The 25,114-nt window shown below is 42.5% G+C and overlaps 1 protein-coding gene across 2 annotated transcripts in view; it reads left to right on the top strand.

The window, feature by feature from the left end:
• The first annotated feature begins 1,081 nt into the window (after window positions 1–1,081).
• Window positions 1,082–25,114, top strand: part of FAM169A (family with sequence similarity 169 member A) — a 182,747-nt gene continuing 158,714 nt past the window's right edge. Inside the window, exons 1-3 of one of the 2 annotated variants that reach the window (XM_026498787.4) lie at window positions 1,082–1,201; window positions 1,682–1,806; window positions 19,440–19,536. The gene's annotated coding sequence lies outside the window, so the exon portion shown is untranslated. Of the gene's footprint in view, window positions 1,202–1,619; window positions 1,807–19,439; window positions 19,537–25,114 lie in introns of both variants that reach the window. The other variant, XM_057307228.1, reaches the window with a different exon arrangement.

Genomic DNA, 25,114 nt, shown 5'->3' with positions numbered 1-25,114 from the left:
TAATAATAAACTAAAATAACTTTTTATGTTATTACTCTCATTTAGCACTCTCGAAGGAACCTAGACAGGTGACATGGAATGGTGAACAATCTTCCTACAAAAAAAGCCAGAAGAATCAGGTTTCAGTTCCTTCTAGGATATTATTTAATATATATTAAATATATTAAATACACATAAATGTATAGATTAAAAATATATTAAAGAATGTACCATATGTACGCGTGTGCATGTGTGTATCACTGTGCCAAGCACTGTAGTCTTTCCTTCTGCATTTACCATTATGAGTGGTTGCCCATACCATCCTTATTGTATAGGTGATGAAGAACCCCCGGGAAGTCAGCTGACTTATCCAACGTCCCCAGCGAGTAAGTGGCAGAGCAGAGTTTGGAACTGACGCTCTGTGGCTCCAGGCCAAGCCCTTAGCCCCTTCCCACTACTGCACTTCATGCACCGGTCCTGGTGAGCAGCAAAGTGCGAGACACATGCCCACGGTGATTTTCTTCCACAAGGTACTGAGATCTTGTAGGGAAGGAGGCAACCAGAGCTTACAGAATAGGAAGCCAGAGTTGAGGAACGCCTCCGTGGGGCTTGGGGGGAGTGGGTATTTGGGGCCGCTGTTGCCTTTCCTCTGCTGGGGCTCTGTTGGAGGCCACCAGCCCTCCCTGCAGGGCTCCCCCTCCCCCCTGAGCTGACTTGACCTTCCGTCTTCCTCCCCTGGCTTTCTTACTCTCAGTGCCATTCTCTTGGCTTCATGCTTCAATCTGCTTTTCCACTGAAGTCTCTCACACCTACTTCCAACCCTAGCCTGCAAGTTAACCCCAATTCTTCAATTATAACCTGTTCAGTTAATTCAGAGTGTTTTTTACTCTTGTGGACGCTGAAGTTAATGAACTCTTATTATCAGGGTTTCAGACTAAAGAGCCCAAGCCCATTCCCTGTTGGAAGATCGAATTCTATTTCGAACACATTACGCTTGGGGAATGACAGCGGGCGAGCGGTCTGTGTGGGCCGCGCCGCGTAAGACGTCACGGACACCACGTGCTCGGCAGGACGCCGGCTGACGTAGCTCGTCGCAGGGAGCCGGCTGCTTCATGAGTTCAGCCATGGCTGGGGTTACAGGAGGGTCATCTCGTCAGAGCTCCTCGAAGTTTAATGTGCATAGAAATCACCTGGATCTTATTAAAACGCAGATTCCGATTGGGTAGGTCTGGGGTCGGGCGTGAGACGCTGCCTCTCTGTCCAGCTCCCGATCCATGCCAACGCTGCTTGTCTGTGGACCGTCCCCTGAGGAGCAAGGCCCCAGATCACGGGTCCTCAGCACCAATGACACATTAGAAGCCCCTAAAGTGTTTCTGATTAGGGGAGACCTAGGTGCAGGGCGCTATAATAGCTCCCCAGGGGATTCTAATAACCAGAGTTGAAAACGGTGGTGTGGCAGCGGCAACAGGGATTGGGGGGCCAGTTGAGGGCACAGCTGGCCGGTGGAAGACGTGGGGTGACTGCGGGAAGGCGGAGCTCCTGGCTCGTGAGTGTCCTTATACCCTGTGCTTCCTGCCTGTCCTCCCTGTCCCTCACCTTTTCTTTCTCGTTGTTCCCCTACCAATCCACCCTCTTCCAAGCCATCTCAGTAAGAAGAAAGCTGAACAAACGGAAAATGAACAACTTTTTTTGGATCCCTCAGAGCACGGACGTCACTGGGCGAACTGTCACCCCGAACCTTGGAGAGACACGCGAACACAAAGCATCACCACCCTCCCAGGGCACAAGTCCACAGCCAGAGCCAGTACCAGAGGAAGCACTTCAACTGTAAGTGGCACATTGCTGGAGGCTCAGTGGGGAGAGTTGGAGAGTGCAGAGTTCCGGGAGGAATTCTAGGGGAACCCTGCACTTGTGTTTATCTCCAGGAGCCCCAGCAGATTCTCAGGGTAAAGATGGGAGAAAAGTCCCCACATGCTTCCGCAAGTAGGGGCCAGAGTGGGGGCGGGGCGGGGGGGCAGGGGGTGCAGGGAATGTGGCTTCTAAGAAATAAATCTTTCTGAAAAAGAGGTTGGAATTTAAGAACCTTGAAATTGAGAAGCATGCAAGTCAGCACACAATCACTGATGAGTTACTGCCTGTTAAGCAGCGTACTTTGTGCTGGGGGTTGGGAATGAATGAGACTTGCTCCTTGTCCAGGAGCTTGTGGTCTAGTGGAAACACCTGTGCATTCCGCTCTGCCAGAGACAAACAGCTGCTGCCGCTCCTGTCTTGTCTCAGCTTCTTCTGTAGTAAGAGAACTCTCCTTCCTAGCTGAGGACGTATTTCCCTGAATGAAGTTTATATGTCCTAGCCTCCCTTGCAAGGTAGATGTGGTCATCTGATCAAGAACTGGCCAAAGGGATATAGTGGAAGTTTTATGTGCAACTCTCTGAGAAGTGTCCTTAAATTGAGCAGATGTCCAAGACCTCCACCCCATAACTCTGAATATGACCTTATTTGGAGGAAGGGTTTTTGCATATAAAGTTAAGAATCTAGAGGTTAGGGACACCTGGGTGGCTCAGTCAGTTAAGCATCTTCCTTCGTTTGGCTCAGATCATGATCTCAGGGTCCTGAGATCAAACCCGGTGTCAGGCTCAGCAGGGAATCTGGTTCTCCCTCTGCCCCTCCCCTTGCTCATGCTCTGTCTCTCTCTCTCTCTTTCTCTCTCTCATTCTCTCAAATAAATGAATGAAATCTTAAAAAAAAAAAAAAAAAGGGACCTAGAGGAAGTGAGATCATCATCCTGGATATGAGGGCCAGCAGCTCTCCTTCTCCCCTTTTCTCTTTCTCCTGTCTAGAAAGAGGATTAAAAAGCTGGACCAAAGTAGACATCTTGGACAATAAGGTAGAAGCCTCAACCGAGGGCCTGGGTTCCTCATGGTTCTGGAGTTGCCATGGCAGCCTACATTCATATAGAGATAAATAGATTCCTAATTTGGTCAAACTTTTATTTCTAGATTTCTGTCTTCTGCCTTTTTTACTAACAAATAAACCAAATAGCCACAATAAATTCATTTCTTTTTAGGCCTCTTATAAATATGCAAAATATGAAACAACATATTATGCGAGTTCTATTTTACTTAAAATAAAATGTAAACTCCTTAAGAAAAAAAAGGCCCTGTGTAATCTGACCTTGGTCCACTCCTCCAATCTCATCTGAGGTCATTTTTCTCTAGCTTGGCACATGGTATACTTAAGCCTTCCATATGTATACATCCTTTCGATCCACAAAAAAATTGTGAGGACCTATTATGTCCTAGATGCTAGGAACACAACAGCAGAAAACAGCTAAAGAACCTGACCTTAAAGCCAACTTTCCTTCCTTCCTTCCTTCCTTCCTTCCTTCCTTCCTTCCTTCCTTCCTTCTTTCCTTCTTTCCTTTCTCTCTCTCCTTCTCTTTCTCTCTTTCTCTCTTTTCAGGAAGGACAAATATTTTATTGTGGAGTGTATATTCATTGTTTCTTTATTTTTTAAATTTTATTTAAATTTAGTTAATTAGCATATAGTATATGTAAAGCCAGGGTTTTTTTCTATTCCACGTCTAAGTCCATTTATGTTCTAACTCAGAGACTTGGCCCATACTGTTACGTCCGTCCCATCCAGGGCAGCACGTCCAACACAACGTCCCGCAGTGCTGGGTGTGTTCTCCGTCTGTGTTCTCCAGCATGGTAGCCCCTAGCCACACGCAGCTCTGAGTACTTGCCATGTGGCTAGTTCCCATTTAAATAGCCCCCTGGGACCAGCTGCTGCCAGAAAGGACAGTGCAGATCTGGACCGCTCTACTCCCGGCTACAAATGGTCAACTCCTTGAGGCAGTTTTAGAAGATGGTCACAGATTCTCCAATAGAGAGATGGAGCCCTATATCCCCTCTCCTTGAATCTGGGTGAACTTGTAACGTATGATGGAAGTGATGTTAGTGTGACTTCCTAGGCCAGGCAAGAAAAGCCTCTGCCCTGGTCTCTGGAAGGTTATGCTCCTGGGACGCTTGCTTGGGGAAGCTCTGTCTCTGAACCTCACCACCACACCACAAGAAGCTGAGGCAACATGGAGCTACTGGGTCCTTGAGTCATCCCACTATAGGCACCTGTATTAGTTTCCTGTGGCTGCATAGTATGTAACCACAGATTTGGTGGCTTGTGCTAACAGAAATTCACTCTCTGGCAGTTCTGAAATCTACCAAAAGTCTGACATCCAACTGTCAGTGGGCGTTGCCCCCTTCTGGAGTCTCTGGGGGACAATCTGACCCATTCTTCCCTCCAAGATTCTGGAGGTAGTCACCTATACTTGGCACTCCTGGGTTGTAGACCCATCCCTCCAGTCTCTGCCTCCTTCTTCACACTCCCTTCTCCCCTGTGTTTCTCCTTCTCTCAACTTGCCCTCTGCTTTCTCTTATGAGGACACGGTTATTGGCTTTATAAAGAGCCCACTCAGTCCAGAATGATCTCATCTCAAGATCCCTGACTTGATCACATCTACAAAGACCCATTCTCCAGATGACATCCTATTCACAGGTAGTGACACTAGAACATGGGCATATGTCTTTGGAGCCAATGTTCAGCTCAAGACAGCACCAGCCATGTGTGTGAGGATGCCCAGGGAGGAGTCCAGCCCCTGGCTATTTGAATCACTCCCAGACAGTCTCATTTTCCTAGCTAAGACCCTAAATGTGGAGCAGAAATAAGCTGTTGCCACCATGTCCTGTTTGAAATCCTGACGACTAGAATTTTTGAGCACAAAATGGTCTTCTCTGCCACTCGGTGTGGGGTGGTTTGTCATGCAGTTGTAGATAACTGGAACTCCCTGTTGATAACTTGGAAGCCCCAGGTCAAAGAACATCTCTCTAAAGATGCCACCGTCTAAATTACATCCTCCTCTCTTTACTTTTCTTTTAGGACACTTATTACAATTGATAATTATATATGTAGTATTTTTCTTTTCTAAACCTGTGTCTCCCTCACTAGACTTAAGTTCCATGAGGACGGGGACCATGGTGTGTCGTTCGGCGCTCTGTTCTGTATGTGCACCAGGCACACAGTAAATGTCCAGTAAGTAGGTGCTCAATGACTGAAATTCTGAGCTTTCTGTGACTGAATCTACAATTGCTGTTTGTCCTCTGAACTGACACAGCTCTTGGAAAACATTGTTTATTTTGCCTTTTTGCTCTCAGCAGATTAAATAAGGTAGACTGCAAGCAAGTGGAAAAGCAAAGTGTTCAATTTCCAAGAGTCAAACATTAATTCTTGCTGTTTCAGTTCTCTGCATTTGAGTAATTGCTGTGGTTTTTAACCACGGTGTAAACAAACACAAAAGGCAGAGCTGGTCAGGTAGCCATGCTGTAAGAAAACGTCTGTGCTTCTTTAAAGAGCACCTGTAAGTTCACAGAATGAACCTGAAATTGTCCTTGCATGTTAGTGACAATCTCATGAAACCTCCTTTTATGCAATCAAATCCTAATGACAAACCAAAATGAATAGACTCTCCCTGGCATCTTAGCCATGATCCAACTTATTCTAGAAAGTCCTTTGGTGCAAATTCTGTTATTTTTCTTGGAACAGAAATAAAAACAGGAATTGGATGAAAAAGCAAAACATGCTAACACCAGGTCAGATAAAACGTATAACCAGCTGTAACAGGTGAGGTGACCAGTTAAGACAGAGACAGCCTGCGAAGTGGAAACATTGACTATCTAGACCTTGACAGAGAAAGTTTGCTGATCTCTGATAGCTCTTAAAGGAGCAGGCGACTCACCAGGCCATATTGATCGTGGTCTCACTGAAATATTTCTGAGGACTAGGGACGCCTGGGTGGCTCAGTTGGTTAAACGTCTGCCTTCGGCTCAGGTGGGATGGAGTCCCAAATCCAGCTCCCTGCTCAGTGGGGAGCCTGCTTCTCTCTCTGCCTGCCGCTCCCCCTGCTTGTGCTCTCTCTCTCTCTCTCTGACAAATAAATTTTTAAAATCTTAAAAAAAAAAAAAAAGAAAGAAATATTTCTGAGGACTATATAACTCCCTTCACTTTGATTTCCTCTTTATCAAGCAAACTTCTGAATGTAATTAGACTTCTTGAATCTGTTTCTCTATTAAGGAAAGAATGTGCAGACTTGCTAACATGAATTTCCAATCAGCCTTCACAGTTACATTTCTCCCTAAATGGGTCCTCTCGTATGGTCCCTTATGAATTCACCCCGGGAACTCCAGTTTTCCAGGGGTCTAGCTGGTTATGATGGCCGCACCTACCCTGTACTTTAAATCTAGGCCTCTTACCCTTTTATTATTCTTTTTATCTATAAAAGTAATAAATGAAGAGTTTTAAAAAGCAAACAAAAGTACAGGGTTGAAACAAAAAAATGACCGTCACTCCCCAAGGCCCTCCTGGTCTCCACTTTCCACAACCCAGAGCAACCATGTTCAAACTTTTCGGTTTTTCATATCTGCCTTCATTATTCTAAATTATTCTGAACAGCATGCTGCATGAAAACTCTTCACAATAAGTCATGTCAAGTAAATGATCAGGTCCCCTTGTCCCCTCCTCTGAACATCCCCTCACCATAGTCCCCCTCCGGCCTCCACTGACTGTCCTCTGAGCTGGCTGCCCAGCTGTCACCCTGGAGTCCCCCCTCCTGGCATTTTCCAGGGGGTTCTCACAATCTCTTGTTTGAGACGCCTCATTTTCCAGACCCTGTGTCCTGCCGTGGCTTGTCCCTGTGATTGGTGGGGCACATCCTTCTGCTGCTTCATAAGAATGAATGAAGGGTCAAATTTTTGTTGCCGTGTGTGTTTGAAAATATTTCTATTAGACCCTTAACTTCACTTGATAGTTCGTCAGGGTATGAATCTCCAGATGGCAATCATGTCCTCTTAGAAGTTGAAGGCACTAGCCTCTTGTCCTCTCATTTCCTGTGTCGCTGTGCCTTTCTAATCCCTGACCTTTCGTGTGCTTTTGAGAGCCTCTCGTTTGTTCAGGTATCCTGAGATTTGGTCATGGTTTACCTGGTGAGGATCTTTCTTTCCCCCGTTGAGCTGAGCCGTCAGTGGCCCTTTTCAATCTAGACTTTCACATTCCTCTTTGGGAAGTTTGCTTTCCTTTTCCCATAATTTCCTGTCCTCCATTTTTTTCCTATGTTCTTTTCCTAAAGATACATTGAGTTGAAAATTTGGTCTCTCTTCATCAATCCTGTGGTGGTTTTGTCTCCTCTCTGGTATTTTCTGTCTTCTTGTCTTTTTGTTCAATTGTCTGAAAAATTTCCTCAGTTGTACCTTTGATACTTTATGCAGAATTTTTCTTTCTTCTAGCATATTTTTAATATCAAAAACTTTCTTATCCCCTGCATCTAAAAAAAAAAAATTCACGCTTTCTGTGATTTCAGAATACTCTGTGATTCAGTGATGCAGTATCTTCTCAGGTCCCTTTTAGGGTTTTCGTTATAATTTTTTTAAAAACTTCACTCTCTGCATCATCCGGGGGTTTTTTGGTCCTTTTTCCCCTTTTGTTTTCGTGTCTGTGTTTCATACCAGGGGTTCCCTCGATCTGGTAATGCAGTGCTGGAAATTCAAACGTAAGACTGGAGCACCGACTCGCTTTTCCGGTCACTGAGGTGCAGCGCCGTGAGCGGCGGTCTCCCCAGACACGCTGTGGGAGGCGGCTGGGAAGTCCTGCATGGGAACCAGCTTGAGCACTGAAGCTTTGGCAGATGGTGGAGCTGCACGTCAGCTTGAGGAATTAAGACCCTCAGAAGGACAAACCCTTCTTGGGCACCAGCAGGCTAAGTCCAGTCCCTGCCCCAAATTCCCTGTGTGTGTTTTGGGGGGACCAGCAGCACTGTGATGAGGCCAAGGCTGTGGATATTCCCCCCATGGACACTGAGGCACTGAAGGAACTCAACAAAAATAAAACATGAGTCAAGAAGCTAGCCAAGGCGTACGATGCCTTTTTTTTTTTTTTTTTTTTGCTTCAGAATCTCTGATCAAGCAGATCCCATGAATCCTGAGCCCAGGCCTCAGGAAGGCTGCCAAGTTCCCCTCCTTGCTAACCCACAATGAGAACATGGTGGCCAAAGTGGATGCAGTAAAGTCCAGAATCGAATTCCAGATGAAAAAGGTGTTGTGTCTGGCGGTGGCTGTTGGGCCCATGAAGACGACAGAGGAAGAGCTTGTGTACAACGTCCAATTGGCTGTCAAGTTTCCTGGCGTCATTGCTCAAGAGGGACTGGCAGAACATCTGAGCTTTATACATCAAGAGCACCACGGGCAAGCCCGGCGTCTGCATGAAGGGCAGCTTAATAAACCCTAGTGCTACCAAAAAAAAAAAAAGTGGGGTATTACTTGTGCTCCCATTGATAAGACGATCTAGAAGTACCTTCCCACCATAAACAACTAGAAAACTGGAAATTTTATATATATATACACACAATCTGCAGGCTTGGACAACAGGCAGCACAAAACTGAGAAAACGGGCAAAATGAAGTGAGCCTTACTACCACCTAGGCTTTCTGCCTGGAGGAAATGCCCAGACCATGGTACAGGAGAAATCTAAATAGAGATTGGAGTTGAGAGAGATCCAGGTGGCTAAACTTTCCAGGGTAGAGTACTAAAAAGGCAGGAGTTACCCAGACCTCCAGAAATCCGCAAAGGGTCTTGAGATTGAGGCTGAACACTGTTTATGCCTCCGGTGCTTCCATTAGTCTGGACAGCAACTTCTAAGAAAGGAATAATTGACAGGGAGCCATGACATAAACAAATTTCGGATCTCACATAGGCCTCAAAACCATTTAAGTTCCCACTAGTCAGGGTGGAGAGCTCTCCTTGAATACCCGGCATTCAGTAGAGACCCCAGCAAGGCCATGCCTTAAAAGTGGGGCTAAACTGACTTTAGGCTAATGAGGACTCTACAACTCCCTTCAAAGAGCTGAAAAGCCGCGCTTCAAGTGGATCAAACTAATCCACAAGTAACTTAAACTGCCTGCCAAAAAAGTTTGATATTCTTTAAAGGAGTATAAGTCTAGTGTTTAGTGATAACAAATTCACCATGTTTGGCATCCAGTCAAAAATCACTAGCCGTATGAGGAAGCAGGAGAATGGGACCCATAACAAGAAGAAAAATTAGTCATTAAAAACAAACTAGGAGGGGCGCCTGGGTAGCGCAGTCGTTAAGCGTCTGCCTTCGGCTCAGGGCATGATCCCGGCGTTCCGGGATCGAGCCCCACATCGGGCTCCTCCGCTGGGAGCCTGCTTCTTCCTCTCCCACTCCCCTGCTGTGCTCCCTCTCTCGCTGGCTGTCTCTCTGTCACATAAATAAATAAAATCTTTAAAAAAATTTTTAAATTAAAAAAAAAAACAAACTAGGAAATGATGGAGAAGATGACGTTAGTAGCAAGGACATGAAGACAGCTGTTCTAAATGTGCTTCATGTGCTCAAGGATGTGAGAGAAAACACGGATGTGATGAGAAGAGAAATGAAAGATTAAAAAAATCAAATGGAGTTTTTTAGAGGTGAAAAATACCTGAAATGAACTATATACTGGGTGGGATTAACTAGTGCAGAGGAAAAAGATCAGTGAGCTTAAGGATGTGGCACAGTAGAAGCTCCCTGACCTGAAAGATGGACAGACATCCTCGAACAGAGCCTCAGTGAAGTGGGGGACGACGTTAGCTATAGAACATACATGCGATGGGAAGAGGCGGTGTGGAGAAATCTGGTCCAAAATCTGATTAAGACTCTAAGCACACTGATCTAAGAATCTCAATGAAATCCAAGTAGAAGAACCGTATAGAAAATCACAATCAGGTTACCAAAAATCAATAATGAGGAAATAACCTTCAAAGCAGCTAGAAGAGAAAAAACAAATTACGCACATAACAAAGTTGAAAATTAAAGCAGACTTCTCATGAGAAAGTTCAGTCCACAAGACACTGAAGTGACATTTTGAAAGCACTGAAAGATTAAAAAAAGGTCAGTTTAGAAGGTTACATCTATCAGAAATATCTTTTTAAAATGAAGGCAAAATAGAGGCTTTTTCAAACAACCTGGGAGAATTAACTGCCAGCAGACCTGAATTACACACACACACGCACACACACACACAAAAACATTAAAGGAAAGACTTACAGCAAAAGCAAATTGATACCAAGTGGAAATTTGGATTTACACAAAAAATGAAAAATGCTGGAAATTGTAAATATGTAGATAATTATAGAAGAAACTTTTTCCTTCTTTAAAAAATTTTAAAGGAGCGCCTGGGTGGCTCAGGCGGTTAAGCGTCCAACTCTTGATCTCAGTCAGGTCTTGATCTCAGGGTTGTGAGTTTGGGCTTCGGCATGGAGCCTACTATAAAAAAATATTTTTTTAATTGTTTAAATTTTTAAAAATTAAAATGTATTACAGGGTTTAAAACATCTATAAAATAGAATTCATGACCACAATAGCACAAAGAATGGGTGTTTTTCGGGGAATGGTGGTACTCTGTTACAAGGTCCTTAAGATCTAGTTTTATGTGGATAAAGGCTGTAATAAGTTAAAAATATACACTGAAACCCTAGGGCAAATATTTAAAAGTGAAAAGGAACAACAAAAAATATAAACTATACTATGTGAGGAAAAAAGTGAAAAGGAACGAAGAAATGTAACTAATCAATGGTAGAGATCAAGTGGAATCATAAAATATGCTAAATTTAAAAAGAGGCAGGAAAAGAGAGGAAAGAGAACAAACAACAATATAGAAAACAAATGGCAATAGGCTTACACTTGACCATAATAATAAGCACATTAAATGTGAATTATCTAATCCCTCCAATTAAAGGTAGACATTATTACCTTGATTAAAAAAACAAAAAACAACTTTTTTTTTTTTTTTTGAACTGCTGTCTCCGTGCAGTCTTGACCTTGGCTGGAAGCCAGTGAGTTCCCCTTCTGGAGCAGCTGATTGAGTCTGTACCCCAAGCACTTCCTTTGTCAGGGCAGCTGCACACCAGGCCCCTGTGCACCAGCCATTAATTGACCAGGGCCCAGTACCAGACAACTAGGAACAGCCTCTATGCCCCTGGAGCCCTTGATATTATTTCAGGGACCCCACGAAACCTAGCTAACCCTATCCCACTTACTATATCCAAACTGCTCGCTGGAGCTCTGGCTTCCTGTCCCCCCTGGGGCAGAGTCCTGTATGGCCCTGCCTGGCAGCCTGCTCCCCTTCAGAGCTGTAAATAACAGAGCTCTGCCTTTGGGTTATCCAGGCATCATTCTGTTGTGATCTCCCATCAAAAGAGTCATAAAATCTTGTAAAACGACCCATCTATACGCCAAATACAAGAAACCTACTTAAACTGTAAAAGCGAATAGATGAAAAGCAAAATGATTGGAAAAGAAATGGTGTGCAATTACTAATCGCAAGAAAGCGAGAGAGAGGCTATATTGAATTGTATTCAGATAAAGTAATTTTTGGAACAAATAACATTACCAGGGTTAAAAAGAGATGTTTCATAACGATAAAGGGAACAATCATCAAGAAGACATAATAATTCCAAGTGTATAGGCACACAATAACATAGCCTTAAAGTACTTGTAACAAGAACTTTTAGAACTGAACGGAGAAGTAGGCAAAGCTAAAATTATTGTTGAAGATGATGTTGATAATGAATAGTTGAAACAGAGAAAAAATGAGTTAGCATACAGACAGTTTTATAACACTCCCTAATTGACTCTATAGAACAATTCACCCAACAACAGAGGATGCATTTTTTTCAGATGGACATAGAGCATTCACCAGGGTGTAACATATTCTGAGCCATAATACAAGTCTCAATGAATTTAAGAGGATCCAAATTACACAACGTATATTCTCTCTACAATAGAATTAAAGTAACAGAAAGATAGCCAGGAAAAAAACCCTCAAATTCTTAGAAATTAAGCAGCATACTTCTCAATAACTCATATGTCAAAGAAGAAATCACAAGAGGAATTAGGAAATATTTTTAGCAGAATCAGAATGAAAACCTTGCATATCCACATTTGTGGGACCCAGCTACAGCAGTGCTTTAAGGGAAATTTATAGCATTAAATGCTACTTTTAGAAAAAAGGAAAAGTCTTAAACGGGTGTTTAATGTTTCCACTTTAAGAAACTAGAAAAAGAAGGCAAATTCAATTCAAAATAAGCAGAAGAAAGGAAATAAGATGGCAAATCAATGAAATAGGAAATGGACAAAGAATAGAGGATCTCAATAGAACTGGAAGTTGGTTCTTTGAAAAGATCAGGAATGAGACATTTAGAAGACGCTGTGGACCGGTAGGGTTCATGCAAGTGGCATTTCTCAGGCTTGGCTGTACATTAAAATCACTTGGGGAAGCTTAAAAATTCCTGATGCTGGCCTGTACTGAGCAATTTCATCAGCTCTGGAAGTGGAGCCGAGCTCTCCAGGTGAGTCCAATGTGCAGCCAAGTTTGAGAGGCACCTGGAGAGGTGAGCCCCCGCCCCACGGCACACTTGTCAGTATCCGTCTGGGGCTGCTCAATGTGTGCAGGGCGGAATCCTCCAGTCTCTCACATGGGTTGTACATGGCTGGCTGCAAGTGTACTGAGAGGGAAGCAGATGGTGTCTGGGTCTCTCCATTTTGCCTGCAGACCTTCATCTACTTTCACTGTGGTGTCTCTGTCCTGCTGGAGTCCCCTAGACCACATCCGCTGGTCCATCTCCAGTATGTCTCCAGTTTCCTGCCAGGTCGGGGAAGGGCAGCCCTCTGGCTATGCTGGGTCAGGGAGGGGCTCTGCTGCCTCGCTGGTCCCCTATATTCAAGGGATCTTGCAGTTCTCAGCACTGCTCTGCACCCCTGCTTTCAGATTCCCAAGGCTTTGTGGGGTTCTGCAGGGGACATTAACTCTCTTCCTGCTGGCTTCCCCCACTGCGGGTTTCAGGTCCTGGGACCTTTGGTCTGATAAACCTTGTAACAGTCATTTTTCTCTTTCCAGCTCCCCCTAACTTAGTTCTTTGCATATGTCTTAGTTACCTTGATTCTGTTTTCTTAAAACTTGTGATTTATTGCTCTTCCCCCCTTGTTAACTATCATTTTGGTGGGATTTCAGGAGATATTGGAGATAAAAGCAAGTGTTTAATCAGCCACATTTAAGCAGAAATTTTCCAGAGCCTTTTAGAAACACCGATATATAACTATGATGGTCACTTTTAATTGATTTCCCTTCCCAGGAACGTAGAGTGAGAGCCCAGAGGCCCCAGGGTTGTGGGAGTACTAGCCTGGCGTAGGATACTGGTTTTTCTGACAAGACTTCACAAGGTGTAATTCTTCTTAAGTCTTTAAATAAAATGAAATTGGATTGCAAAGTTCTAAATCCAGTGCCTTCAGAACTGTTTGAAGATGATTGTATTTTGCTAGTAACAGTTAAACCTTATAATGAATACTCCAGAGTATTGTTCTCCCAACAAAGCCACTAATGATAACGATTCTAACAGCCCGGAAATAAAACCCACGTAAGTTACTGTCTTCTCAGGAGGAAGTCACAATAGGCGTGTTCCTTCCTGGATGTCAGAGAGCATGTCCACATTTGGCCACTGTCTGTAGTCCTGTCTTGACTTTTTCACTTTAAGTTTGAATCGATGGCAGAAGGTGCTGGTCCCTGCAACCACAGACCTGACCGCGAAGCCACTGGCGAGGCCTCGGGCTGAGGGCGCCAGCACCAGCGAGATCACCTTGGTTCTGGCTCTGACCCTCTCAAAGCTGATGACCCCAGCAGGGGCTTGTGGCTTTGTAAAATGGAGGTCTGGTTCAGACAACTTGTCTGATCTTTCTAGCTTACAATCACTGAATCTGTATCAGTGCTTAGTAAAGGGAAACATCCCCAGAGGGGTGTAGAAATAAAATCTGCTTCAGTAGAGAAATGACTCCACATTCCAATGCTCAGGGGGAGTTGGGACAGACACTGGCTCCCTCCTCCCAGGCGTCCCAGCCAAGGGCTGGAAAGTGTGCCTTTGTGCCCAGAGGCCAGCTTCTAATCCCTCACAGTTAGGGCCTACGGGTGGTTTGATGTAAATCCTCAAACAAAGCGAACAACTAGATTGTCTTTGGAGGAGGGGTCGTTGTGAGGTTCACGGGAAGTAGAGGAAGTAAAGAGGCAGAGCCTCCAGGTTCAGCTTCTGGTGATGCACTGGGCGTTCCCTGTATGACAGGAGCCACTTGCAGAGTGTGATGGGTTGAATTGCATTTCTAAAAAAGATATGTTAAGGACCTAACCCCCAGTACATCAGAATGTGGCATTATTTGGAAACAGAGTCTTGCAAATGCAATTAGTTTAGAGGTGGTCATACTGGAGAAGAGTGGGCCCTTAATCCAGCGTGACCGATGTCCTTGGAAGAAGATGGTGAAAACACATGAAAAAGAATACTGTGTGAAGGTGGAGTGGGGGTTGGAAACCAATGGGGTGGGGGGGCAGTGGGGACTGGTGAGTCTATACAGACCACTGAGGTGAAAAGTGCCTTTGGCCATCACTGGTTATCTTTTAATTAAAAGGGCATCAAGGAAACGTTTAAGCCTGGTAGACTTTAGAGTATCATTAAATGATCATCAGTGTTTAAATCCTCAAGACAGCCTGGTGAGTGAACATTTCGTACAATTCTAGATGAGTCCCTGCCGTTAATTCATCTATATCTAAAGGTTGGAGTTGGCTTCTTTGGTCTTGGTGACAGTCTGTCAACAAAATTATTAAGTAGGTATCATGTGCTAGGTGCAGGGAGGTCAGAGATCAATAGGGGACGTCACGTACCCTGACATCTCCATCAGAGAATTCCTATTCTTACGAGAAACACAGGCATTGAACACACTATTTCAAGTAATAAGTTAAGAGATTATAAGAGAGAAGAAAACCAAACAGAAAAGTCTAGGGTGTCCTGGCAGCGTGTAAGGGAGATCTGACGCTGGTGTCTTGGTAAATGTCACCCCTGCTCTTCCCACCAAAAAACCCCCTAATTTATAACCTTTGAGTAAATATTTCGCCCATGACCGATGGCAGGCTGCCCCTGCCAGCAAAGGCAGAGCTGGGATGAGATGCCCGGTAGCGGGCCAGTACATCGTGCTGCCGGGTGCAGATGGCCTCCGGAGCGGGGATGATAGTACAATGTCATAGACTAATAAGGATGTAATGTTTCACGTGTTTGTTTTTAATAGAATGCCTTTCATTGTGTTTACATGATTGAATTTCCAGTGGTGGCTGTTTAGCATCTGTCTTGCAAAACTGTACCTCTCATAACAAGTTTGGGCTGAGGGTTAAGGAAGGCTCCTGGGAAGGAGACTCTTAACCTGACGGATGAACTGGAATTAACAGAAGAGGTGAGGGAGAGCCTTCCAGGCAGGAGCAGTGGTGTGTTAGAAGGTCCTGGGATTAAAAAGAGCCTAGTATACTTAGGAAACTGAAGGGAGGGAAAATGTGGCAAAGCGAGACTCAGGAGAAAGACAGGGACCAAGTCATGCAGAGCCTTGTAGTCTGCAGAGAGGAGTTGGGGTTTAGCCTCAGTGCAGTGGAAAACTACAGAAGGTGTTAAGAAGGGGAGTGCTCATCTGATGTAAATATGTAAAATATCATTCGGCTCTGTGAATGGATTCACAAAGGACTCAAAGGTGAATGCAAGACACCAAATGTATAAGCAACGAAAAAAAAATAAATAAATTGGACTTCATCGGAATTAAAAGCTTTTGTGCATCAAAGGGCATTACCAAGAGAATGAAAAGACAACCCACAGAATGGAGAAAATACTTACAAATCAGAATTCTGCCAGGGATCTAATATCTAAGATATAAAGAACCCTATTTCAGCAGCTGTAAACCAAACATGCCAATTAAAAAATGGGCCAAGGACATGAATACACATTTCTCCAAGGAAAGTATACAAATGTCCAAAAAGCACTTCAAAAGATGTTCAATGTCATTAGTCATTAGGGAGATACAAATCAAAACCACAGTGAGATACCACTTCACACTCATTAGGATGACTGTGATGAAAACAAAACAGAAAATAACAAGTGTGGTGAAGATGTGGAGAAATTGAAACCCTTCAGTTTCTCGTGGGAATGTAAAATTGTCCAGCCACCGTTGAAAAATGAGGGCACTTCCTCAGGAAGTTAGATGCGGATTACCATATGACCTGGCAATTCCCCCCGTAGGTCTCCCAAGGAAATCGTAACAGGTGTTCCAATAAAAACATGCACAATGTTCATAGCAACACCATTCACAATAGCCAAAAGGTAGAAACAAACCAGGTATCTCTCAGCTGACGAGGGGATAAACAAAATGCGATCTGTCCACACAATGGATATTATTTGGCCATAAAAGGGAACGGAATACTGATACATAATGCAACATGGATGACCCTTGAAAACATTGTGTGGAGGGAAAGATGTGAGACACAAAAGCCACGTATACTCTGATTTCATTTGACAAATTCATAGGGACAGAAAGCAAATCAGTGGTTGCCAGGAAGCAGGGGTAGGGGAGGATAGGAAGTACTGCTCAATGGGCATGGGGTTTCCTTTGGGGATGGTGATAATATTCTAGAATGAGATAGTGGTGATGTTTGCACAACATTGTGAATGTAGTAAATGTCACCAAATCTACACATTAAAGTGGTAAATTTTGTTATGTGTATTTTACCACAATAAGAAAAATAGTGAGTGTGAGGAGCCTGTTGGGCAATGTTTGGTTGGGCATGAAGGGGGAGGGCTCAAGGGTAACTTCCAAAATTTTGATGATAGCAACAGTGAAGCCATTTAGCAAAACAGAAAATTCTAAAGGCAGATACCGAGTTCCCTTTTGGGCGTGTTGTGATTGAGATGCCTGAGGAGCATTTTTCCTGACTGAGGATTTCAGGAAGGCAGTTGGCTCCCTGGTCCGTCTTCCTCATGCTTGTTACCTTTATCTCCAGGTGGCGGCTGCACCTCTAGGCTTTCTGTCCATGTGACAGAAAAGAGCATGTGGAGGAAGGGGTGCAGGAGAAGGGGGGGGGGGAGCGGTCCAGAAACTCTTAGCTTGTGTCCCATTGGTCAGATGGGTGTCACATGGCTACCACCGGCTGGAAGGGATGTGGAACAGTGGTTTTGATGGGCACGCTGTCACTCCTAAACAAGACCCGTATCCTGTTTTGGGGCTGACACTGGAATGGATATTGAGTAGGCAAATATCAGTGTCTGCCATATGGTGTAATTAACGTCATAAAAGATTCCAGCAGAATTTGGACAGGAAGGCTGGAAGATAATACTGGGTGGAGATCAGCTATCCTCTTAACTTATTGAGGCTGAGTGATTTCAACTCCTTTCATCTCTTTGTGGTTCATTTCTGTGTTTCAAAATTCAGTCATTTCAGTAATTTACCCCAAGTCTCTTAGACTTTCCCACATCCCCTGTGCGCCAGGATTTGGAGTGACTCTTCCCGTAAAGGAAGAATAGTAGAAATCAGCCTTTCTCCGCTGGGAAGGTCTGTAAGGTATGGGCTCTGGTGCTGTGCCCTAGAAAAATAAAGTTAACCACACAGACGAAAGCCATGTTCCCAACTTTTGTTTGACACATAGGATATTGATAGCATGTGGAGCCGGGAAGGTGTTCAGTTACCTACAACTTGGTAAAATACTCATTTTCTTATTCCATCTCATTCCCGCTCTGGGAGTCAGGACAGTGTGGTTCTCTTCCTGGATCTCCCAGCAGATCTGGGCAAGTCTCTCTACTTTTCTGGGTTTCTTTTTCCTCATCTGTATATATTTAAAAAAAAAAAAAAAGATTGGGGTTTGGGGGAAGGCTTTGCATGGTTTTCTACTGCTACCTTTTCATTGTTTGGCCTTTGCTCAAAGATGAGAACATTTAAGGACTAAAACAAACTTTCAGGCCTTCATGAGTAAGCCTGATCTAAAACAAATTTAGTGTTAAGTTACAAAAAAAGATATGCCATTTAAAAAATGTCAACTAACACAGAATGACTGCATTTTTGCACTTCACTTTTAACATGTGAACACCCTCGGAAACTTCAGGATTGAAATGTCTGCTGCTATTCCAGGCACGCATGCACGCTCAGAGGAGCACTTAGCAGAGGCAGATGTTGACTCCTGGAAGTACTTCTACGTTTGAGAATTATTTAGGGCAAGTGATGTCATTTTCCTTGACTTGCCTCAAGAGACTGGTGTTCATGTTTGCTGTGTGAGTCTAAGAAAATATCTCCTTTCTCTTCTGTACCTCAACGCTCTGTTGTCTCATTTATAAAACATACAACCATTCCTCTGGCTAATTCAACGTGTATGCATTAAATTCCACTCTTCATTTTTTTCCTCTTTGCCTTTTCAAGAAAATACAATTTAGACAATAAGAATTGAAATGGCACATTGCAGTATGCCATACTAGAAAGAGCCGCCGCTGGGAGTCAGGCCAGCGTGGTTCTCTTCCAGTGGGGGGTGAGGGGAAGGCTTTGCATGGCTAATCCCCAATGTCCCTCCAAGCTTTAGTTTTCTGTAATTTTTATGTGTCAACCAAGGTTTGGGTTTGATGTAGCAGTAAATTTTGCTTCCAGCTGCAAATATGGAAAAATGGCTTGCCACGGCTTAATTCTTTAGAATGTTTTTCATATTCAAAGATTTGGAGAGAGACCGCTGTCATTGGTTGAATGGTTCAACAATGTCAGGGACAGCATCATTTATTTTTTTTCTTTTTTGCAGGTTTTTAGAGTTTTAATTGACATGCAATAAACTCTATTAATTAAATTGTACCATTTAGTGAATGTTGACATTTTTGTATACTCACGAAACTATCACAACACTCAAGATGGTGAACATTCCCATTACTCTTAAAAGTTTCCCATTCTTCTTTTTAATTCCTCCCTCCAGTCTCTCCTCCTCACACTCCTCTGGCAGCCATTGATCTACTTCCTGTCACTATAAATTAGTTTGCATTTTCTAGAAATTTTTATAAATAGAATCAATAGTATGTACCCTTTCTGCCTGACTTTTTTTGTGTGTGTTTTTAGTCTCCTTGCCCCGTGTGGAGCCCAATGCAGGGCTTGAACTCACAACGGTGAGATCAAGACCCGAGCTGAGATCAAGAGTCAGATGCTTAACCGAAGTGAGCCACCCAGTGCCCCTGCCTGTTTCTATTTTGAGATTATCCATGTTCTGTTGTATATCAGTAGTTCATCCCTTTTAATCCCAAGTAGAATTCCACTGTATGGATATATCTGAGGCTGTTTATCCATTCACTCGTTGAAGGCTATTTATATTGTTTCCAGATTATTAAAAATTGTTTCCAGATTTTGTCTATTACAAATAAAGTTGCCATGAACATTTGTGTAAAAATCTCTGTATGGACATGTATTTCTTTATTGCATGGTAAATATCTAGGAGTAAAATGGCTGGATCATATGATAAGTTTTTTTGTTTGTCTGTTTACTTTTTTAAGAAAAGTGCCGAACTGTTTCCAACGTGGTTCCACCGTTTTACATTCCTTTCAGCAATGTAAGAGAGTTCCAGTTCTTCTCCATCCTTGACAACACTAGGTAAGGTCATTTTTTTTTTCCACTTTAACCTTCTAATAAGTATATAATGGTATCAAATTGTGATTTTAATTTGCATTTCCCTAACGATGTTAAGTATCTCTGTATGTGTTTATTTCCATACATTTTCTTGGTGAAGTGTCAGTCCAAAATTTTGTTCATTTCTTTATTGGGTTGTTTGTTTTCCTCTTATCAAGTTTTGAAAATTATTTATTTATTCTGGAAATAAGTATTTCATCAGATATATGATTTGCAAATATTTTCTCCCGGTATGCAGTTTGTCTATTCATTCTTTTGACTATATCTTTCAAAAAGCAGTTATTTTGATAATATTCAATTTATAAATTATTTCCTTTACGAATTATGCTTTTAGTGGTGTATCTAAGAAATCTGTGTGTAATCCAAAGTCACAAAGATTACCTACATTTTCTTCTGGAAGCTTTAAAAAAAAAGTTTTAGATAACAACATTTAGGTCTGTTGAGTGAAATTTTGTATGCAGTGTGAGATATCAGACTTTGCTTTTTTTTTCTTTTTGCCTATGGGTATGCAGTTGTTCCAGCATCATTTGTTGAAAGGACTTAACTTCTCTATTGAATTGCTTATGTAATTTTGGGAAAAGTTGTCAGTATATGCCTGAGTTTATTTCTGGTCTCTCCATTCTGTTCCATTGATCTACTTGTTGAGTTTTGTGTATCACTCTGTCTTGTTATTTATAATAAGTCTTGAAATTGGTAATATGAGTCCTGTAATTTTTTTTCGAAGATGGTTGGCTATTTTTTGTCCTTTGCATTATAACACAAACTTTAGAATCAGCTTGTTAGTTTCTTTTAAAAAGCCTCCTTGAATTTGGGATGGGATTCATGGAATCTATAAACCGGGGCAGAATGGTGATGGTACTATATTGAGACTTCAGACTCACCAACACAGTTTATCTGTCCATTTATTTGTATATTTTAAATTTTCTTTCAGTAATGTCTTCGGTATACAGATGTTGTACATTTGTGTTAGATTTATCCTTAAGTATTTCATATGTTTTATGCTATTGTAATTAGTATTGCTTTTACATTTTTAAATATCTGATTGTCCATTGCTGGTATATAAAAATACTGCTGATTTTTATGTTATACATGTATCCTGCTACCTTGCCAAACTCACTCATTCTAGTAGCTTTTTTTGTAGATTCCAGTGGATTTCCTACAGATTATGCTATTTGTAAATAGTTTTATTTCCTGCTTTCCAATCTCAGTGTTTTTTATTTCTTTCTCTTGCCTGATTGCACTGGCTGGAACCTCCAGGGCATTGTTGAACAGAAGTATTGAGTCATCTTGTCTTGTTCTTAGTCTAAGAAGGAAGCATTTCATCTTTGATCATTAAAAATGATGTTAACTGTATATTTTTGTAAATGTCTTTCATCAGGTTAAGGGAAATTCCTTCTATTCCTAGTTTGCTAAGAGTTTATGTCAGGAATGAATGCTGAATTTTGTTAAATGGTTTTTCTATTTATGAGATCATCTTATAGAGTTATCTTATTATGTTTTGTTTTTAGTTTGTTTATATAGTGAATTATTGATAGATCAGTGAGGATCGATTTTTTTTTTCAAATTTTAAAGCCATCTTTCATTTCTGACTGTAATTATTTTCTTGTAATGTCTTTGGCTTTAGTCTAAGGGTAATGATGGCTTCATAGAATGAATTAGGACATATGTTCCTGATGTTCAATTTTTGGGCTAGATTTTTTTTATAGGATTAGTATTATCTTTCTCTTACATGTTTGGTAAGAATTTACAAGTGAAGCCAACTGGACCTGGAGTCTTACTTATGGGAACATGTTTAGCTACAAGTTCAATTTCTTTGATAGACGCAGGACTATTCAGGTGATCCTTTTTTTTTTTTTTTTTTGAGTAAGCTTTAGCAATTTGTGTCTTTCGAATAATTTTTCCATTTCCCCTAAACTATCAATTTTATTGGCATAAAAGTATTCATTATATCCTATTATTATCTCTTTAATATCTATAGAGTCTGTAGTGATATTACTTCTGTCCTTCCTAACATTGGTAATTTGTGTCTTCTTCTTCTTTTTTGTTTCCCTAATGAGATTTATCAATTACACTCACCTTCTCAAACAACTGGCTTTAAGTTTCATTGGTCTTCTTCCTCCACCACCAGTACCTCCTCCTCCTCCTTCCTGTTCCTCCCCTTCCTCCTCCTCCTCTTCTTCTCCTTTCTCCTTCTTCTTCTGTTTTCTGTTTTCTATTTTCTATTTCAGTCATTTCTGCCCTGGTGTTCATTATTTCTGCTCTCTGTTTACTTTGGATTTCGAGGACTCTTTTTATAGTTTTTTAAGATGGAAGCTTAGACCACTGATTTGAGACCACTGATTTTAAGATCTTTATTCTTTGCTAATACCAATGTTTAATGCTATGATATACCCCCTAGGCACTGCTTTAGTGGCATCCCATAAAATATGATATGTTGGGGTTTTTTTCAGCTCAAACTACTTTCTAAATTTCCTTTTGATTTCTTTGATCATGATTTTTTAGAGAGGTATTTAGTTTCTAAATATTTTAGGACTTTACAGAGATCTTTCTATTATTCATTTCTAATTTAGTTCCATATGGTCAGGCAACATACCATAATCCATTTGGGTGGTTCTTTTTCCAGCCTTAATTAATTTTTTTATATGCATTTGATGATCAGCAATTGGCTAAAACTCAAGGAGGACCCTCTGCAGATCTCTGGATTTCTTCGTATAGATCTTTCTAATCTGGTTCTCTGCCCTGTAAACTCCAGCTCCTGTGGTCTCCTCACTGCTAGCCCTTTTACCCCCACTCAGGGGGTCTTCTGAGTTCTACCTAGACTCCCCCTCCCTTTACAGCCTGCAAACTCTTTCAAGGCAATATTTTGGGGCAATTACAGGGCTCACATTTTTTTTTTCCTGGCCTCTTATGTATCACTCTTTTTCATTGCCTGATGTCCCAGGGTCTTGAAATCTGTCACTTCACATATTTTGTCCTCTTTTATGTTCATTTCAGGTAGAAGGATAGATCTAATCCCTGTTATGCCATCTCAGTCAGAAGCAGAAGTCCTTGGGAGGTGGGGGGGGTTCATCTACCACCTTAATCTTTCTCTTGAAGCTTTTCCTCATCACAGGGCCTAATAATTATCACAAAATGGTTACTATATCGGTGAGCATTATCATGACATTTAACCCAGGATTTAATGCCATCCATGCTTTTCCATTTCATTTTCAATACAAAATATTTTCCCAGAAGTCCCCTAGCAAACTTTCCCTTATATCTATCTCATTGGTCTTAATGAGGTCACCTGCCATTCTTATCTTCAAAGGAGTCTGAGAAAGCAGGAAGCAGTGTTCTCATGATTGGCTTCTGTCGAGGAATGATTTTTCACCATACATACTGCCACTGCATAAGAATCGTAGAAGGAAGGGGAAGGGGATGTGGGATATTGGGTGGATATTAACAGGGCCTGTCACTGAGGCAACCACACCTATCCTCTGCAGAAAGCAAGATCAGCGTTGTCTCTGCCCTGGAGCTCTTTGCCCTGTGCAGGGTCCACGGGCCGTAACAGTTAACTGCTTTCTGACCTCTCTGTAGCTGATAAAGAGTTCCCATCTCCGGAGGGCCAGGATAACATGCTGGTATTCTCTGAGGTCTATGTCTCACCTGCGGGAAGGTCTCTGAAGCTCTAAAATATCAAAGCAGGAGAAATGATCAATTGAACTGTTGGTTGTTTAAGGCTCTATTATGAGATTTTCCGTTATTTGCTTCTAAATAAGTTATATAGCAAATAGAGACATCTCTTCCGAGTGGTAGCTACTTGACTAACATCACGATTCATCTCAGGAGATGTCTTAAAGCACATGTATGGGTCCCTTGCTTTGTTGATGTGCTTGGCTTAGCTCACAGTGAAATCAGAAAGAATGGTGATCCGTTTAGCTCCCAGAGTTCCTCCCTGCAGTCACGGCGTGAGAGTGAGAAGTCTCAGATCGATGGAGTGGTTCACACACTTGACTTGCTAGCAAACTGACTTGTAGGCCGAGGAGGCATTTTCTTTGGCAAGGGAGGCATCTCTCTATGCAAGTGCTTGGTGGTTCAAGTTTGGGTCACTGACACAACCTCCCAGACACTTAGGTGTGAACTTCACAGAAAAAGAAAAAGCAACTATTTTTACACCAACATTTTAAGTCTTAAGATTGGCATATAAGTGTTAGGATAAAGGGAAAGTAGTGTTATCCTGACCTGCTTCACAATTTAGCTAGATACAGGTGCTTATTAAGTAAAGAAAGTCAAATGTTTTCCATTCCCTTGATATCCAAACTAATTCTCCATGGGGCTTTACAGGTTTTATTTCATGAAACAGTTGGATGAGTTTTCAGCAGAATTTCCTGTTTAGGCCAACGTGGCTGAGAAAGATTCTTGGGTCTTCAGTGTCCTGAAGTCTGAGCGGTTAAGCATGAACTCTAACTGAACAGGGTCTGAGGATGGTTTGACGGGGGAAGAAAGACTGGGGAGGGTTATCGGCCTCAGAAGAGGATTGGAGGAGAAAAGTCTAGCTTAGAGAAGAATACCTAGCTGGAGGAAAAGGATGGGATCAGAGGAGAAGTAACAGGCACTCCCTGAAACATTCCTTCTTTTATTAGTAAGGGTGGGGTAAATTACGCTGCAGTAGCAAACAGTTCCCAAATCCCAAAGCCTTAATGCAACAAAGGTTTATTTCTTTCTAATGGAAAACTCCCCTGTGGGTCCAGGCTGCTCTCCCGGCACTTATCCTCCACATGGTGACCTAGAGACTCTGGCTGCTTCAACCTCTTGGGCCTTCCATCTCAGCATAAAGCTTTCACCATGATTTCCTTGGTGTAGCAAGGAAGAGCCTGGAGAATCACACATGGGCGTCTCACCATCTCAGCCTGGAAATGATGTACACCATTACGTGGGCCATCACAGCTAGTCACATGGCCCGGTCCACCGGCGAAGACTAAGAAGTACAGCCTTTCATGTGACTAGAATAGGAAAAGAACCAGATATTGGTCAATGCAATAATGTTAAACGTACTACTCTAACTCATAAAACTTCTCTTAGGGAAGAAGTCTTTGCCAAGTTGTCCCCAGGTTCAGAATTCCTTTCCGGAAGGGCTGCATCAGCAGCTTCACAGTTAGAAGAGGTATTGAGGGACTTATTTTAAAACTGTTTTTACCTAGCGAGCCGCAAGTATTATATAGATTGTTTTTTTGTCAGTCAGCTTTGGAGGATGCTGATGGAGGCTGGGAGTGTGGAAAATGCCCCATTGCCACTTCTCTCCGCCTCCTCTGCCTTGTCACTTACAGTGTCCCAGCTTCAAGTGCTCTAAGGGTGATGCCCTGAGCACGTGCATATTTGGTACCAGCCAAAGCCCCAAATGGGCAGGCCCCCAGTGGTCCACCAAGGGCAGGGAGGCCTGGGAAACTGGTGGCGATGCCCCTGAGACACTGGCTCCCCACAACATGGTCCCTCAGTCTGTGCCGATTATCTTCCTGTAGCCTCTGTTCCCCGCAAACATCAGCATAGCCACACCTGACCTCCC

The sequence above is a fragment of the Ursus arctos genome, unplaced genomic scaffold (assembly GCF_023065955.2).
Source record: "Ursus arctos isolate Adak ecotype North America unplaced genomic scaffold, UrsArc2.0 scaffold_5, whole genome shotgun sequence".
NCBI lineage: Eukaryota > Metazoa > Chordata > Mammalia > Carnivora > Ursidae > Ursus > Ursus arctos.
This window is presented reverse-complemented; position numbering and strand designations above follow the sequence as displayed.